The sequence below is a fragment of the Marmota flaviventris genome, chromosome 4 (genome assembly GCF_047511675.1).
Source record: "Marmota flaviventris isolate mMarFla1 chromosome 4, mMarFla1.hap1, whole genome shotgun sequence".
Lineage (NCBI taxonomy): Eukaryota > Metazoa > Chordata > Mammalia > Rodentia > Sciuridae > Marmota > Marmota flaviventris.
The window spans coordinates 91,987,113-92,000,007 of record NC_092501.1 but is presented as its reverse complement, the minus strand read 5'-3'; positions in this window follow the sequence as shown (position 1 = coordinate 92,000,007).

Sequence of the window (12,895 nt, the reverse complement as noted above, 5' to 3'; positions counted from 1 at the left end):
TATATGTGTGTATATATATATATATATATATATATATATATATATATTTATCTACCTAATCTATATATCTATATAGATAGATAGATAGATAGATATACATATAAATGGATATAGATATCTAGATATATAAAATTAATTAGATATCTAGATACATAAAAATTAATATACCAAAGTACCATATTTTTTCTTAAGTATAAACATGGGAAATTTAAAAATAATTAATGTAAATATTTACTTATTTATTAGATATTGTGTCTGTAATGTGTTTGTATTTTTTGAGTAGAAATTTTACCCGTAAGTATGTGATATCTTCTCAACTACCTGAATTGTCTCTGCCTACTTATTTGTTCATATATTTTCTTCATGTTAGCTGCCACAGCTGAAAACGTACATCGAGCTGTTTTGATATCAGATTATCTCATACTTCAAAACAATGTAGGTACCTGTGACAATATGCTAATGTGGGCAGAATTGGTGATAGTTACTGTAGTCATTAACATGCCATCATGGCCAAGAGTATCTCTTGACCTCAAGTGCCATATGTATACATAGTTGTATGTTCATAACTTCATTTTTGGTAATACACATATATTCATTCACATGTGTGTGTATGTATGTATGTATATATATATATATATATATATATATATGTCAAGGTCATATGTGTGGGTGTATATATATGTATACACATACATGTAGACACACATACACATACTCTTGTGCTCATGTGTGTGTGCAATAGTGTAATTGTCTGTATTTGTATGTGTATGTGCATATATATTTGCAATAATATCCATATGAATTATTTTAAAAATACTGATTATTTATTCTTATTTCAAGTAACATTAACTCTTGCTCTCCAGATTTTCTCCTAGGAGATTCATCATTCTACAGAAAACTCTGGGTATATTTATTTTCACAAAAGTTTTATAAATGCATGCTAAATGCTTTCTATCTTTTCTTATGTGTTGTTCACCTTTGTCCATCTTGTTTTCTCCTCAAGAAGAGATCACTATGCTTAATTATATCAGTGGATTCTGTACCCTGTGTCTTTTTTTCATTTACCAAGTATCTGAAGTATAGCTTATAGGGATTCATTATATTCCTTTGGCAGAAGATCACTCCTTTCAAGAAAACATTCTCAATTTTACTGACCTATTCTGAATTCTAGTAAGCTCACCTTCCCTTTGTTTCTTCAGACTTGAAGGAAGTGATAGTCCATTTTGTCTAATTCTACATTGCCACACTAATCTTTGTGGTTACTTTCACCCCACCTATACTTTTATAATTTAATAGTCATCCCAATATGATTGTACTATATTTATCCAGTTATTATTGTAATTGATATAATAACTGATATTAAGTATATTCCAGGAAATGAACTCAAAATGGGATTTTTGTTTTGGATCCCTGAAATATTTAAGGCAAATCTGTTTCTCAACAGAAAATTGGGCAATGGCATGAGGAAGGCATCTCACAATTGCTCATATTGTCACAAGCAGTGACATGGGATGAATTATAGGTAGGAGCAAAATAATAAGAGAACAAGTGCTTGTGGTATTTAGTTACTATGGCAACAAGAGTGATTATAAAGGCAGTAAAATCACCTGATTTCTTCTCATAGTTCTACAGAACAAGTACAGAAAAACAAAACAAAAAAATAAGGGCTATCAATATACAATTAAGAATATGTGTTGAAGCAGAAGATTTGAAGGGGCCCCTCACTTTCTATAATAATAAGGGTTAGGGTTAGAAGCAAGTCTATAAAACTTGCAGAATTTCAGTAGGAATTAAACTTACTATCACTCTAGACATTTTTCCCTTAAATACTTACATTATACTGCTTGCTACAGAAATGGGACCCTAAGAAAAGGGATGATAACTGAAGACTTGGATGAGTTTAGGAACATTGTAGTTCAAGATTTTTTCTGAATTTCCTTTGTCTTCTACCCCTACCCAGGGACATGATCTCTGCCTACAAGCATTTCAGTTGCTACATGTGACAGTTTCCTCCCAAACTGGGGCCAATTACTGTTAGATGTAACTTTCATTGTTGACAAGTCCCTAATGAAAGTAAAACACAATAGAGCTTTGATAGAGAAGTTCAAGTCCTGAACCTTGAGAAAATTGCCTTGATATTCAAAGAATTAAAACTTGAAGGCATTTTCAGAAATGATTATAGTGAGATACCCCAAATTAAACTTCATAAAGACTTGATTTAGACAAATGTATTTTAAAAAGGGGACTCAGAATTTGAGATTAAAGTTTTGATTTAATTAACAGGGGTCTAATAGTCTATTAAAAGTGCTATTCAAAGCCAAATTCAAATATAGCAGTAATTAATAGCATGAAAATTTTGAAATTTTCTTTTATATTGAAAACAATGGAGTTATAGGAGTTAGGAACTTCAAAATATTTAAATCAATCTATTATATGAACATTGCTCAGCATTTTCCAAGCATATCTTCTAATAAGGCCTTTCTTTATCAAACATTAGGTGTGACTTTTTTTTTTCAGGGTGTGTCCCTAATTCTCAAAGTGCTCTGTATGCCACATTATACTGAGTCTAGACTATAATACACTAGACAAAGTAGCCTGATATCTTGGGAATAATAGGATCTAGAGATATAAGGGGCCAGATGGCAATAGTAAACCATCAGGGACAGCATGAGTGCAATTACCCAAATTAAGCTACATTAGCATAAATATAATTAGGTGTATTTAAGCTCAAGGATTTGTAACAATAGCAAAATGAACTTAAGTTTCCTAGAAATTAAACAGAATTTTAGTGTCTGAAAGTATTGCAAGAATAATTCTATTTGCTGAGCAGAAACTAACTTGACCATAGGAATGATTACTCTAATAACCTTTTAACGGATGATAAAAATAGACCTCAAATGTACAATGAATTTTGATCACTCTAAAAGAGTTACTATACTTTTTGACTCAGTGTAAAGTTTTGTGAAAATTATCTGATAAATGAATTATTAGAGTTCAAGCAGATTAAATGGGATCAGGGTTTTCCCCTCAAATTATTTTCTATTTTTATTTAAATTTATAGTTGGACTTTGCACATTTTCAGAATTCTCAGTTTGGTTACCTACCCCATGAAGTGAGGGAGATTATTATAACATGACCAAATGGAAGTCCTTCAGTCAAAGTAGTGAATTTAAAACAATGCCATATTTATGGGGAAACTGCAGAAAGTTTCCAAAAACTATAAAAGCCAACTGATGTCTTTAGAAATGTATAGGTGATATTTTTTCCTTTTAATTCATCTATTTGAATAATGCAAAGTTCACTGATTATTTTGTCTGAAATTTAATCGTTCAATTATTTAGTGCTTTGAAAATGGCAATTCAACAAAATTCCTTTAAGGAGGTCAGCAATAAAGAAGCTACCTAGAGACCTGCATTTAAATCACACATGTCAAATCTGATGTATTTTATTGCCAAAACAAATCCAAAGGCTTACCGGTAATCAACAGATAAAGAAATATATTCAAATTGTTAATGAATGGGGCCACACTATAAAATGGAAAGGTGTCTGTGTGTTGGAAATATTGATGATTGTGAATGAACATTTTTCATATTAGCAGGAAGGAAATTGTTGGCAACTGTAGATTAAATAGTGATTGTTCTTACTACTTATTTGTCCAATAATATAATTCAATGGAAATCTTCAGATCTCTAATAAAGACAAGGACACAAAAGAATTTAATTAAGTAGGAATAATAATTTGGGTCACATGATCAAGTAGATAGTCAAAGTGTTAGAGGATGGTAAGGGGGAAATATAATGTTTAGCAGGAAAATGTAGAAATGAGTAGAAATTTAGGTCAACATCCTGGGTAAAAACAATATGTGAACCATATTCTATGCTATTCACCTTTTATTTGAACACCTATTGACTGTATAATCTTATGTAAAAAATATTATATAAAGCTATCATTTAATTTTTCAGGTAGTAATATGGCTGAGCTAATACCTAACAAACATTATTATGTTTGCAACTGAAACTGGATACATCCTTTGAGTTAGAGACAAAAACTATTAATCTACAAAATTCAGGTGATGATTCTCACAAGTTATGTAGTACATTGCTAAATATTTTCTATTATCTCCCCAGATCTATTCTGCACCAAATTCCATCTTTATTTTTTTTTCTTTTCCAGTGCTCAGAAAGTAAGGACCAAGTCAACAGTTATTCAGTGTTTTCTAGATTCTTATTTATCTTAGTAACCCTATGCCTTGTCAGTATACCAGAGGGATGGAGCAGAGAGAACTCATTTTTCTTAAAGTATCCTGTTGTACAAGTCCTTTATTTTAGGACCTTGAAGTCATTATGTGTTAACCACTATTCAGCAATATGTATTATATACAAGCTCCAGTAGCTTTAAAACTGGAGATGATATATCCACCCATGAGAGTTTAAATATTTTCAATTTTCACACAGGTTAAAAATGACAATAATGTTTTTCAGCATACATTTTGAAAATACATCTTTTATTAAAAATATTATTTAAAAAACTCACAAAACATATATACATACACATACACATACATATATCTACATATTTAAGCACACACATATAGATGTATATATGTGGAATTTTTCAGAGCTATTATTTTTAAATTTTATTTATTGTCAGTGGCTAATTGTATATTTTTTATTGTACAACATATTTTGTGTTTAAAAAATCTATGAAACAAAATATATGAATTAAACATGAAAAAGAGTATACAGTGTAACTCTGACAACTACCATCTGATTCTCTTGGATTTCTATGGTATGCAGTAGGGATTTTTTAATTAACATGAGATCAGGAGAGTATAAGTGACTTCCTTGATTCTGGTTTCATATACTTGGAGAAGTGCTTTCAAAATCACTCTCTCTTAGCTCTGGCCACATGATCTGAGAGAAATCTGTTTTATTTCACTTTCTGTCGACTCAGAAAAGATGCAGTTTTTTCTAACTCCACCTCTACTCAAAGAAGAATTCTATACATTCTACAGAGGGGTCCTCCAAGATGTTAACTGTCAGTATTCAGAGGCAATGGTGGTGGTGGTAAATACATAACATGCAATGATGTGTGATATTTCCTTCAAGGGGCAAATAAAAGAGATTTTGAAATTCCTGTTGTGGGAAATTAGGGCTCGAAAGATTTCAAAGTTGAAGCAGAAATATATTGGTGAACTATTAATGAAACAGTAATTGTTTTATGCAAAAACATAAAAAATCATGATAGAACATAAAAATTGCACAAAATGTAATCCCTATTTTCAATATAAAGAATGCTAATATTTCATCACATGGTGATAAGAATTCAACTACAATACATTTAAAACTGAAATGATTGGGAGATGTTGAATTCCTTGTGTTTTTGTTTTTTTCTTGGTTAGTTGTAAACTATATTATATGTATTATGGTTTAGATACATTGTATCCCCAAAAGTTTATGTATGACAATGCAAGAATGATCAAAGGTGAAACCATTAGATTATAAGATTTGTTCCCTAATGAGTGGATTGAGCCAATGAACTAGATCAACTGGGTGCTGAGTATAAAAAGGCATGATGTTGCTGGAGGAAATAGATTACTGGGTGTGTACCTTTGGCTATTGTGAACTGAGCAGGTTTCCTCCCCCATACCCTCTCCCATGATGTTCTGCTTCAACTTGGGCCAAAAGCTATGGAGTTGGCCAAGCATAGATTGAATTTATGGAACTGTGAGACAGAATTAACATTTCCTCCTCTAAGTCATTTTTGTCAAGTGTATTGGACTGTTTTTCTCAATTTTTTTCCCTGCTGTGACCATAAAACCCGACAAGAAAAATTTTAGAGGAAAATTTTATTTGTCACTCATGGTTTCAGATGGCTGACTGCAATCCTCAGAGCCCAAGGTGAGGCAGAACATCATGGTGGAATAATACGGCACAGGAAAGTGGCTCAGGACAGTGCACTAGGAGAACAGAGAGAGATTTCAGTGGCCAGGGACAAATATATATCTGAAAGACATATCCCCAGTGACCAATCTCCTCTAGCCACATCTAACTGCCTTTAGCTACCACTCAATTAATCCCTATCAGGGATTAATTTACTGATAAGATTCTCATAATCCAATAATTTCACCTTTAAGCTTTCTTGATTATTTCATTAATGAGCTTTTGGGAAATATTTAATATCTAAACCAAAATGTTGTCACACCTAAACAAAGTCAGCTAAAACAGAAATTGTGACTGGGACTAGGGTCATTGCTGTGACCAACCAGACCATGTGATTCAGAAACACTTGAAATGGGTTTGAGGGAAGAATTTAGAAAATTTTGGAGATGCAGGATGGAGGAGGTTTTATTAAAACCTTTTTTAATCAGAGTTTAATGGGTAATCCTGGTGGGAGCTCAGAAGTTTAGAATGCTAAAAGGACCGGACAGCAAAGATTGGGCCCATGAGGTTTCAGAGGGGAAGAACTCTACTAGAAATTGAACTAGAGGCTATTCATGTTATATCCTGGTGAAGAATTTGCGTATATTTGACCCATGTCCTGAGATTTTCTGTGAGGATAAATTTAAATGTGATAAACTAAATAATCTGGTGAAGGAAATTTTCAGACAGCACAACATTCAGCCAGTGGAATGGGTATTGTTCTTGGGTTTGAGCCAAGTTCACTCTGAAAATAAGGAGTATAAAGCAGAGGGGGAAAAAAAAAAACTTTTAATAAGTTCAGGAAGGTGTGGTTATTGAAGTGATTCGAAATATGAAAGAGATGATAATTTATTTACACTAAGAAAATAGGAAAGATAGTTAATGGCATGTCAGGACTCGGCAAGACCACATCCATAATATATGGCTTTGATTTTTGCAGCAGCATAAAGTAAAAATTCCTTTAAGACTAGTGGAGTACTTTGCTTTCACAGGGGTAGGGAGTAGAACATGAGGAATTTGTTTCATTATACTCAGTTTTCAGGCTCTCAGAGGCAACTGCAGCCATGGTCCCAGGAGGCTTGGCTACTGAATGGGATTGTGGTAGTCCTTGGCATCATCCACTAGGTGCTAGTTCTTCAGGAAGGAAGGATTCTAGAGATAAGGGGTCATGAAGGTTACCACTGAGATTTCAAGGAAGGCCTTTGAGACAGGCAAAGTATGGCAGGATTGGAATCCTGGAAAGCAACCCCCAAGTGGGCTGTGCCTGAAGACGTAAGAAGGAAACTACAACTGTTGTGGAGAGCCCTATTATTTATACCTGACAGTAATGTGTAATATCTGTTGCTGAAAGCTAAAGGAATCAAGCCACATAAAACCAAAGAGAAAGGTAATGTGGGATGAAACCACAGAGGTCATAGTTTTGGAAACACAGCCCTTTGTAGGGAATGTCACAGTGACAGGTGCCCCAGGTGCTAGACAAGAAGCTACTATATTTGTTTGTCCAGCTTTGGTCCCATCCTTTCTTCTATGCCACCATTTCTCACTAATGGAATGTAAATATTTACTCTGTACCATTATATATTAAAAATACTTAACTTCCTTTTGAGCTTTCTAGGAGAGAATATCCAAGAATTCCCCTTGAGTCTCAGATGAGATTTTGGACTTTGTCTTTTGGGCAATGTTGAACTGTTAAGAGTATGGGTACCCCTGAAAATGGACTAAGTGATTTTCATTATGAGGTGGGCACAAGTTTTCAAGGGCCAGTGGAAGAACGTCATGATTTAGATATGAGGTATCTACCAAAATGTCCTGTGTGAGAAAATGCAAGAATGTTTAGAGGTGAAATGATTAGATTATGAGAGCTATAGTCTGATTAGTGAATTGATACACTGGAATGGACTAACTGGGTGGTAGACTGTAGAGTTGTTAGGTGTGTCTAGAGAAATCATGTCACTTGAGGCCTGTCATTTTCATTTACATTTTGTTCCTGGTCTCTCCCTGCCCCCACATTTGTGGCTATAGTGAACTGAGCAGCTTTTCTCTACTGTTCTTTTCTGCCTCAACTCACTCCCAGAGTTATGGGATCAACTGGCCATGGACTGAACCTGTGAAACCTTGAAATGCAATAAACTTTTCCATCTCTTAAGTTTTTCCTTTCAGGTATATTGGTCTCATCAATGTAAATTTGACTAAAACATTGTACTAAAAAGGCTCAAAGTAAATTTGAAGGAAAGAAAATACTCATTTAAAATGACAAGAATCCTTCAGAAACATAAAATATGAGTGTTCATGTGTGGAACTATCACTAATGCCTTGTTCTTTGCAACTATATTTGAAATGTACATATCAGAGGTTATATTATACATAATAAAAACTGTGGGAGTGAGAGTGTTGCTTAATATTTGGGATGATACTTGCTTATGTATGAAAATAAATGTGAAAAGAGAAAGCATTTGGATAGGGTGTAAAGAAACAACAAGTACTTCTGATTCAAAAATGCAATACAACTATGAGAATACAAGGCAGTTAGAAAACCAAATACCTAAGGAGTGTGATCTCTAATTTGTGTAGAATATATTGAGATTTTGAAAAGCTGAAAGATGTAACTGCTTAAATAATGCTCATTTGTAACCTAATGTATAACATTGTAAGTGTTTTGCATTTTTATCTTAATTTTAATGAGTAGATATCCAAGAAAAGATACCTATTCATTGCATATGAAGGAGTCAAAGTTTCAATAGGTTAAATATCAATTGGATACACAATAAAGACTTATTTCTGCAAGACTGAAATGACTTTTGTTACAGAATAGATCATTTCACTTGAAAAAACAGTTTCTCTTACAATTAATTACTGTGTTCCACAGATTAAGGCTACACTTGTATTTTTGAAAGACTTGGATTCAGCATTATGTTGCATCAGAATATAAAGTAAATGTTATTTTAAAATTAGGTTTGGTTCTAATATGGCAATTATATTTACTCTTCAAAATTACATTAATTTAATGCTTTTTTTCTTTCACTTTAATCTTTTAGTTTGTGCTGATTCCTAAGCATGTGGGATAGGAATATATTTAAAAAAAAACATAGTTCAATTGAAGCAATAGTGATTTTCTGTTTTTCACCCATATGTTTCTGAGAAAACACACACACGCACACACACACATTATTTTTCCCTGTTGTCCTCAAAAAAATCAACATTTAAATAATGTTTTCTTTTTTATTTGTTTTTGGTTGTAGATGGACACAATTACTTGATTTTATATATTTAATTTTATGTAGTGCTGAGGATTGAACCCAGTGCCTCATATGTGCTAGGCAAGTGCTCTACCCCTGAGCCACAGCCACAGCCCTTAAACAGTGTTTTCTTCATCATTTTATTTCTTGAAAATCCATCATATTGTTTTGAGTTACAAATAATATTTTAGATATACTTGAGGTACCTTATATGGTTTTGATTTATGTATATATTGGGAAAGTTATCACATTTTTGAAATTTCAAACTTAAATCACATTCATTATGTATTTGACTGAATTCAACAAAGAAAGAGAAAATATCTGAGTATGTAGTTTAATCTGTGTAAAAATTTTTAATTAAGAATTAAGTTATTTGAATCAATAAGAATGGTTAAATCATCTATTTTAAAGGGCATACTGTTACAAAATTATAACTAACCAAAATAAACATAAAATAAATAGATGATTTATTTTTGATTAATTCTACTGTCCAAAGGATTTTATTCTTCCCCTCCCCAGTCTCCCTTGTTGTGGGCAAGCATCCACACATTAGAGAGAAAATTTTGTCTTTGTTTTTAATGATTGGCTTATTTCACCTAGCATGACTTTCTCTACTTACATCCATTTACTGGCAAATGCCATAAATTAATTTTTCTTTATGGCTGAGTAATATTCCATTGTGTATATATACTACATTTTCTTCATCCATTCATCTGTTGAAGGGCACCTAAGTTGGTTCCATTGCTTGGCCATTGTGAATTGAGCTGCTATAAACATTGTTGTGGTTATGTCATTGGAGTATGCTGATTTTAACTCCTTTGGGTATAGATGGAAGAATGGGGTGACTGGTTCAAATGTTGGTTCCATTCCAACTTTTCTGAGGAATCTCCATACTGCTTTTCAGAGTGGTTGTACCAATGTGCAGTCCCACCAGCAATATAGGAGAGTACATTTCTCCCCCACCCTCACCAACATTTATTGTTACTTGTATTCTTGATAATTGTCATTCTGACTGGAATGAGATTGAATCTCAGTGTAGTTTTAATTTCATTTCTCTACTTGCTAAAGAAGTTGACAATTTTTTTTCATATATATTTTTGACCATTTGATTTTATTCTTCTGTGAAGCACTTGTTCATTTTCTCTCCCCATTTATTGATTAGGTTTTTTTTGGGGACGGGTTGCATTAATTATTTTTGTTTGTTTGTTTTAGTTCTTTGTATACCCTGGAGATTAATGCTCTATCAGATGTGAGGTGGTAAAAATTTTCTCCCATTCAGAAAGTCTCTCTGTTCACATTCTTGATTGTTTCCTTTGCAGTGAAAAAGCTTTTTAGTTTGATAACACCCTATTTATTGATTCTTGATTTTACTTATTGCACTTTAGCAGTCTTATTGAGGAATTTGGTTCCTAAGCCAACATGACAGAGAGTAGTTATACATTTTGAAATACAGAATGCTTAAATGTATCCTAAATTCTAAAATGCTATACATTTATTATTAGTAAATTAAGAAATACATAATATTTATTCTGTAATCTGGTATTTTTAGGAAAGGTATAATTAGATTTTAAATATTAGAAAGTTTTACATAATTAGATATCTTAATGTACATGTCAGATCATATATATGTATGTTTCTAGTGATTTCAAATTAATTAAAAAAATTGTTGATGTTCTGGTTTCTTTTATTTTCTGGTGAATTTCACATATACAATTGAATCATATGAAATTATTTTTAGTTATGTGTTTTTAACTTTTCAGCTTAATTAGTTCTGTACTCAAATACTTGTTTACTATTGTTTTCTTTTAATATTCAAAATTATCATGCATTACTTTTGAAGAATTGCCATAACAAATTACCACAAACTGCGTGACTACAACAAATGAAAATATAATCTCCCAGTTCTGGAAACCAGAACAACAAAATCCAGGTGTCAGAAGGAGTTGTTAATTCTAGAGATTCCAAGGGAGAATCTGCCATTACCTCTTTCATTGCATGCTGCCTTTGCTAACAGTTCTTGGTATGGCTTTTTTTTTTTTTTTTTTTGTACTTTTACCACCCCAATCTCAACCTCTGTCTTCACATGATAGTCCTCTGTGTAACTATATCCTCACATTGTCTTAAATTGGTAAATTTCTGTGTCCAACTTTTTCTCTTCTTAAAAAGCCATTAGACATGGAATTAATGCTCACCTTAACCTACTATGATCTCTTATTAACTGAATTATGTCAGCTTTCTCCTATTTCTCATAGAGGTCATACTCATAGATACCTGGTATTGCAATTTCAACATATCCTTTGACTGGACACAATTCAGCTCACAACATATGGTTATTATTTTTACTTCCTTGAAATGAAATTCTAATTTAATTATAATTCATAAAATATCTGTGTAAAATAAAGTCTTTGAAATTCTTTGTTATTAGCTCTGTGGCCTCCTCCATTATCATTTTTAAAAAAAAATGACTATGGAAGAGAAACAAAATTAAAGTAAAAGGTTTTTTGAAGGACTGCAGACAGATTAATAGTTTGTTTACAGTGATGTTGTTACCTTTTTATTATTACTAAATTTTTGTTTGACCTATCAAAAATTTAGGGATACACTCAGAAATCTCAATATAATGACATTTTATAAATAAATATATATATATATATATATATATATGGAAGATATACATAGGTAATGCAAGTGTGTGTGTGTGTGTGTGTGTGTATATATATATATATACACACACATATATGCATACATATTACTATGATAAATACATACATAGTATATATGTATACATACTATATACATATATAACTTTTGGACATGTTAACTTTTGTTTTATTAATTCCTTTTTAAAATAAATTGCTAAGTTTTTACTATTTAATCTTAGTTTTGTTTTGGTGCTGAGATTGAACCCACGTCTTTTAGCATGAAATGCTTACACCCTGTGATTGATCTAGATCCCCAGCACTTACTATCTTTTATTTTAATTGTAGAAATTAGTTCCCATAGTACTATTGGGATTACATCTGTTTTTTTTCTTTATTTTATACTATATTTGATATTCTCTTTACACTATCTTTTGCATGCTATTTTTCTTTATTTCCATTAAAAATGTATTTTTACTCACTGTACTTTGAGGCTGTGTTATTTGGATAATACATATTTAGAATAATTAGGTTGTACTTATAAGTTTATATTTTGATTATATAATATCACTTTTCATCTCTAATGATTTCCTTTGCTCTGAATTCTACTTTACCTAATAAAATATAAACATGTCTACTTTTTCTTTGTTTGCTTTTAAAATTGATATTTATATAGTGTATCTCCTTCCACATGCTTGCTTTCAACCTAACAATACACTATATTTTAAATGATATTTTGGCAGTTTGTATATATTTGAGACAAATTTCTTAATTACCAAGAGTAAAATTAAGAGTTTGGCCAACATCTACCTTTTAAGTGGCAATTTATACCATTTACATTTAAGGTAATTATTGATATAGTAGAACTTAAGACCAGTATTTTATTTTTTTGTTTTTCACTTGTTTCTTCAGGTTGTCATTCTTCTCTTTCTCTTGTATTGCCTTCCTGTGAGTTAAATTATTTTATTTCTTTAGGATTTCATTTTTATTTAATTCTAGTGTTCATTCAGTTTTTGTTTGTTTGTTTCAAGGGTTTCTTAGTGGTTGCTCTTGTTCTTATATAGATGTAACATCATAATCTTATTTTATCAGTATTTTA